Raw genomic sequence first — 6,762 nt, 5'->3', positions numbered from 1 at the left:
GAAAGAAAAGAACAAACAATACAGTAGACTCTCAACCCATTAAAAGCATGACAGAGTTCAGTAGCACCTCTAAGATCAACAAAGATTTATTCAAAGTGTAGGCTTTCGAGTGCAAGCGCTCTTCCTCAGACTATGAACTGACCATCATGACACTTTGCTTTGACATCATTCCTCTGCTTGCTACTCCAGCTTTTTCTTGCAAGGTTTTCTAACCGATAAGGGGACATTCCAAAAAAGGCATATTTCTCCCTGTAGGCCATAGTGGCACACTCTACTGCGCCACTTTCATCTATCCACTGTTACAAGAAGGATGCCAGAAGTTGCACCTCTTGTCTTGCTGAATAATGCACTTCCAGTTTAGTGTCAATGTGCTTCAATGATCGCTCATGCAATTGCATGAACACAGCCATAATCTCTGCTTGAACAGCGTTCTGCTCCCTATAAAGACTGACCGCTAGTGTGGGTATGGCACAGGAGCATGGGATCGGCCACTTCTGCTGTGAAATCTGGGCAATGACACTATTCAAACTGTGCGGTTCAGTAAGATGCAGATACTCCGCTCCAATGACCAACTGTAATGTAACCAGAAGAAAGTAAACACAGATAACCCAAACTGGGGTGTCTGTTGTGGGGAGAGGAAAGGGAAGGTGACTATAAAGCAGCATATAAGAACCAGCTCTTCTTCATTTAGAGGATGGAGCAGAGTTGTTCTCTCTTGCCCCAGAGGGATGGACCAGATCCAATGAGATGAAATTAATTCAAAAGAGATTCCATCTAAACATCCAGAAGAAGTTCCTGACAGAGCAGTTTCTTAGTGGAACAGGCTTCCTCGGGAGGTGGTGGCTTCTCCATCTTTGAAGATTTTAAAGCAGAGGCTGGATAGTCATCTGACGGAGAGGCTGATTCTGTGAAGGTTCAAGGGGGTGGCAGGTGATAGTGGATGAGCGATAGGGTGGTGAGTGTCCTGCATAGTGCAGGGGGTTGGACTAGATGACCCAGGAGGTCCCTTCCAGCTCTATGATTCTCTGATTCTATGATCAGTTCCAGGGATCCATTGTCATCCCAGGAGATTTCCAAGTCCCACCCAGAGCTCAGCCATCTTAACAGCAGATCTACCTGGCTTTTGGGAGATGGATCTAGCCAGTTGTTGGGCTGTGTTCAGGCCCATAGCCAGAAATTTTTTGTTGGGGGGCGGATTTTTTCCCTTCAGTTCAGGATCACGGGCCTTTTATGTGCCTTCACAGAACTGTCACGCTTATATATGAGCGAAGTGCCTGCCGATTGGTCCCTCTGATTCCCAGCCCCAGCAACTGACTCCCGAGGGAGCCCCCTCTCGCCGCATCAGGCCGCCAACACAGAGAGCCGCCGCCGCCGTGAGCCCCGCCGCCCGACAAGGTAAGCTTCTAGCGCCCGCTGTATTCGGCATACAGCGGCCTTTATTACTAGTTCCTGAATAATTAAGTCCAGTAGTGGATCACACAAAAAAATATTTCAGGTTTATTACAAAGAATTTATTTCCGTGTAGAACATATTGATCACAGTAACCAGGAGTCAGCACTCATTTTTACCCTGCCCAGCTCTGTTGTTTAACAAGATGTGTTATAAGAGGTACTATGCAGACTATTTATTTTATTTATTTCTTACATTTATAGACCGGCCTCCCCTAATATCAATAACAGCAATAACAATAACATCACTCACAATTGAACTTCTAACATATCCCCTATAACGCCACAGATTAGTCAGTGCAGGACTGCCCCCTAATGTGCTTATAATGGGCATATCTAAATGGGAGGGGGTTCTGGAGCCCAGTACATGCCATCAGTCTTTAATCCAGTGGAGCGGATTAAATAAAGGAGTAAGGGCTGTTGGGGAGGAGTTAGGGCGGGCTCTGTCCGGGATAAAAACTTGGAGGAGCGAATCAGGAGCCGCGAAGCAGCTCCTGATTCGCTCCTCCGATTGGTACTACAGGGCCAAGTGTCCAATTGGGAGGTGTGCGAAGCGCGCTTCCCTGTTGGACACTTGGCCCGTCTCCCAGACACCGTGCCACAGACTCCACTCCACCCAAGCCGCCATCCTGCACGGATGGCCACCAGGGAGGAGTCTCGCCCAACTTCCCTGGGCTTCGGGAACATGGCTTTCCCTCCACCCACGGAATGCCCTTCCCCGGCAACCCCACGCGATTGTCCTCTGCCTGGCCGCCCCCGACAAACGCACCCTTCCCACCTGCACCCTGGACGGCCCTCCCTGCCCTCCACCCCAATCTCTGACGTCCTGCCATGGCTGCTGCCGCCCACACACTTCCCCCTCCACCCCACTTGCGCCTCGCCGCTTCCCCATCTGTCCCCGAGCTTCCCCACTGCAGACGCGCAGATGCCCCGACCTCCTAGCCCCCTTACCCACTTGCCCTCCTCTCACACACTTCGCCGCCGCCGCTGTGGCCTGAGCAGACGACGACAAGAACGGGCCGCCGCCCACGCTCCAAGATGGCTGCCGAGACGAGGATGCTGACGACGAGCCGCCCCAACACGCCATGGCCTCCCTTCGCACGTCCTCCTGCCGCCCAACGGCACTACAAGGATGCCGCCGAGCTGCCGACCGCACCCCAAGATGGCCGCTCCCTCAGGTACACCTCGCGCTGCCCTCTACGCTGCCCTCCCTTCCTAAACCTGACCTTGCCTCTTCCTCACTTTGCCCCTGGGACCCCTCGCTTACTCCGCCCTGCTGGTATAGGGTCGCTTCCCGGACCCCTGCCAGCACCCCACGGGAAGCCGCACCACCTGCTAGCGCCCATTGTATTCCCACTACAATGGGCTTTATTCCTAGTTGTATAATAATACAACAAAAGAATGCTAGGAAACGTTGAAGGCAGCAGGAAAAGGGGCAGGCCCACAGGAGGTGGAGGGGCTCAATAAGGGAAGCCACAGCCTTCGGCTAGGAAGATGCGAAACCAGCTGTTAAGGGCATGATGTTTTGGAGGACACTGATACAAAGAGTTGCCCTAAGTCAGAAACGATGGCTCTCATCAGTACACACCTTTTGCAGTAAGTAGGAGGTCCCAATCACCCTTTTAAACATAATTCTCCACATCCCAATAGCTTGGAATCCTGTATTCTGCATCTAGGTTGGATAATCCTCTATTTGGGATTCTAGACGGATTACAGGATATAGAACATTGTAATCAAACAACATGAGAGATTTAACAAACAATGCAATTGCGTTACAAAAATAACAAATATGGGGGGGAAATATTAATATGCTGTGTCCAGCAATGCAGGAAATGGAATTACAGAAATTGAAAATGATGTCAAAGGAGCATGAGAGACCGTACAACAAATCAATAATATATAACCTGTGGCATGGACTAGAGTCCTGATTTTATTTATTGGCCTTTGTATACCACTCTCAGGGCGGTTGGCAGAACGCGTTAGGTGAGTAACAGAGTACAGGATAAGTGTGGTAACTGTGTCAGCAGTCTTAACATCATCACCAACCAAGGTTTGGGGGGAGGGAGCGAGGGTCTCTGGGTGGGCATGCACACAAGCTCTACTTCCCAACCTTATTCTGCACAATTTTCTGGGGTTTGTTGAAACCTAAAGAATGTTTCAGGGGGTTCTCAATGGTAAAAAAAAAAAAGTTGAGAAAGGCTGCCCTAAACATTTCTGCCTTGCTGTAATCAAGCTGATTACATTTGGCCCTGGCCCTGGCCCTCTGCATCCTGACTCCTTCTTTCACAACAACCCTCCCACCTTCTGAGACAGAAGGGTTCAGAGATCTCCACTTTGACTCATTTCTGGTGAAGGGGGCTTTGACTTTACCCCCCAAATTGTAAATCTTCTACTGCAGACCAACATAGTTATCCTCCAAATCCACTTTTTTCCAGGGGGGACCAATCTCTGAAGCCTGGAGCAGCTGTAATTCTGGGAGATGTCCAGGCCCCACCTGGAGGTTAGCAACTCTCCTGGGGAATCAAACAGCAACTTCGTCTTTCAAGTCGGTGAGCAAATTATTTTCTTTCTGAATCTTTTCTCAAAAGGATTACTTTTTCTCCATCTCCTCTTTGGTACATGCCGCGCTCTTTCACCTTTCTTTCAGCATGGTATATATCTCACTTTCCCTCCAGACCTTGGAATCTGCATGCAAACAGTGGGGTGGATAGTTGTTGGCAGCTAAGCCTCTCCCCCCCTTCTACACTGCTCAATTACCTTTTCATTGGCGGTGACGCTTCTCTGTTTTCGTGACCTTTGAGTGCATGAATGGAAGCTCATTAGCGCATGCAAGGGCTGGTGCCTTTGGTATGCGCTGCAAAATGTAATCTTTTGTGGGAAATGTTCGCTGCCATGGTTTTGTTTGTTTTTTTTTTTGGACAAAACACTATTTATTTAGAACACTTCTACCTCGCCTTTCTAAAGAGATCCAGAAAGAGTTACAACAATTCCAAGAGTAATTGTATTAGTAAAAATATTAAAAGCAAATATTAGCAGCCTCTGCCTCTATTTGTCCTCGGATCCTCTTCTTAGTAGTCCTGTGCTCAAAATCTTCTAAAAAGATCTGGAGTGGTGGCACCTTCAAAATTTTACCCTTTCTGCAATTCATTCTATGTTTGGCTAAAGTTAATTCAAAGCCCAATTTTTTGACCATTTCTGCACAGAGGGGTAAAACGCACGTGGCCTCCTGCTTGTAAACCTCATGTTTGCAGCCCTCCATACTGGAGGCCCCTCCCACATTTCTCTGCCACTGCACTGTGCCTTTTCCCCTTGGTACAAGGTGGCAGAGAAGCCTGAACAGAGAGCAATGTGTACTTTACTGTCAATCATTGGAGGCAACCAATCCCCTCTCAGCAGGGGACTCAAAAGCTGCTCTGAGCACCAAACTTAATTTTTTTTTAAAAGGAGACTTATGCTTTGTGGATTGGGTATCCGCTTCCATTGGGCCTAGAAGGGTCTTCCCAAGGTGGGAAAGATCAGTGTGTGGCGAGTCTTTTTTTTTTCTTTCTTAACTTTTCCTGTCAATTCACAGCTGACTTATGGCGACCTCATGGGGTTGTCAAAGCAAGTGGCATTCAGAGGTGGTTTGCCATTGCCTACATATGGAGCCCTAGTATCCCTTGGTCACAGGCCTGGTTTCAGGATTCAGCTGTGTTGGCCAAGCAGGGCAGGTGTGCTGCTGGAGTACTGGTTCAGAGGAGTGACCTTGAGCTGGAGCAGCTGCTGAACCCAGTCTGAACTGGAACAGGAGTGCAATGAAAGGAGTATCCCAGTTATCAGAGTCATAAACAAGCCAAGGTCAACACCAAGAGATTGCCAGATCCGAGAGTGTCCAAAAGCAAGCTGCAAAGTCAGTGCCATATAGTCGAGGGGCCAGTCAGGGAGTTTTCAAATACAAGGTGATGGTTCCAGTCCAGGGTCATCAGGAAATTCACGGTATGCAGGCTGGAGTAAAGTGGTTTCAGACTCACATACATGTGCTTCCACGCCATGTTTTTCTGGGTGTGCCTTAAATCCATTGTGCCATTATCCTGGGAATTGCTCCTGCAAGTATTAAGAGCCTGCTTCCTGCAAGCCACACCAGCTTTGCAGATGAGCAGACTTACACCTGCTCGTAGTTCTGCCCTAAGCTTCCATCTGCACCTATGAGCTGGAGGAGAGGAGTCAGAACTCAATCTGACTAATTGCTTCCAACTGAGCAGTCCCGTCTCCAATGCCCTGCTGCTTGTTTCTGGCTGGGCTGGAGGCTCTGCAGACATGACCAGCTCTTCCTCAGAGGAGCTCTTAGGGCTGACAGGAGGGTCCAGTTTAAGGATTCATGTACTAGGATAAAGTGCTTGTTTCCCAAACACTGACCAGGGACAACTTCTTAGTTTCCAAGATCTGGGCTATCCAAGTCGGGACATTGTGAGTCATAGTTTCGGAAAATATCAAGATCTGTAAAAAAAAAAAAAACACAGCCAACTTCTTATTGACAGTCACCAATGCAAAAAAAAAAAGTTGTTTTTTAGAAAAGGCATTGAGAACTGACCCTAATCTCAATGACAACAAACAATCCCAATTAAAGCATCTTTGTCTGATATAATTACACAGCCAGAGACTCTTCGTATACTTTTTGCGAGAAAAATAAGGGAGCGGGGAGAGAAATAAACAAACCAGGAATGGCAGCCACAGAATCAGGGCAGGATCCCTGTACATTTCCTCCGGTTCCCGCTTGAGCATTATATATGCAAGCCAGCGTAACACATCATTTTCCTAATCATGTAGCACCGTTGAAATGCTTGCTAGAATTATAAGCATTAACCAGCATGCAAATCATACAATAGTGTAGCTGTCAATGGTAATTTTACAGCCCTTCAAAGGAAATCAGCACTCTGTCCCCTCCCCCATCATGGCAATTGCTCCTGTGAGGTCATGTGCTTTAGTGCCAGAACTCACAAGGCACAGAAGTGCGTTCAGGAGAATCAACAATGCAAGAAAAAAGAAAGAAAAAAACAAAGTATGGGTACGGAACTGAAGCAGGAGGAACAGAGCAGTGATTTGTGTACAGCAGGGGTAGTCCACTTGTGGTCTTCCAGTTGTCAATGGACTACAATTCCCATGAGCCCCTGCCAGCATTTGCTGGCAGGGGATCATGGGAATTGTAGTCCATGGACATCTGGAGGACCACAGGTTGACTACCCCTGCTGTACAGAATCCGGTCTGAAGAACGGCTGTGTTGATCCAAAACCAAAGCAGCTTTTCACCTCCATTTTATCTTCATCCATCTGGCTGG

This window comes from Paroedura picta, chromosome 13, assembly GCF_049243985.1.
Source record: "Paroedura picta isolate Pp20150507F chromosome 13, Ppicta_v3.0, whole genome shotgun sequence".
Taxonomy (NCBI): domain Eukaryota; kingdom Metazoa; phylum Chordata; class Lepidosauria; order Squamata; family Gekkonidae; genus Paroedura; species Paroedura picta.
This window is presented reverse-complemented; position numbering follows the sequence as displayed.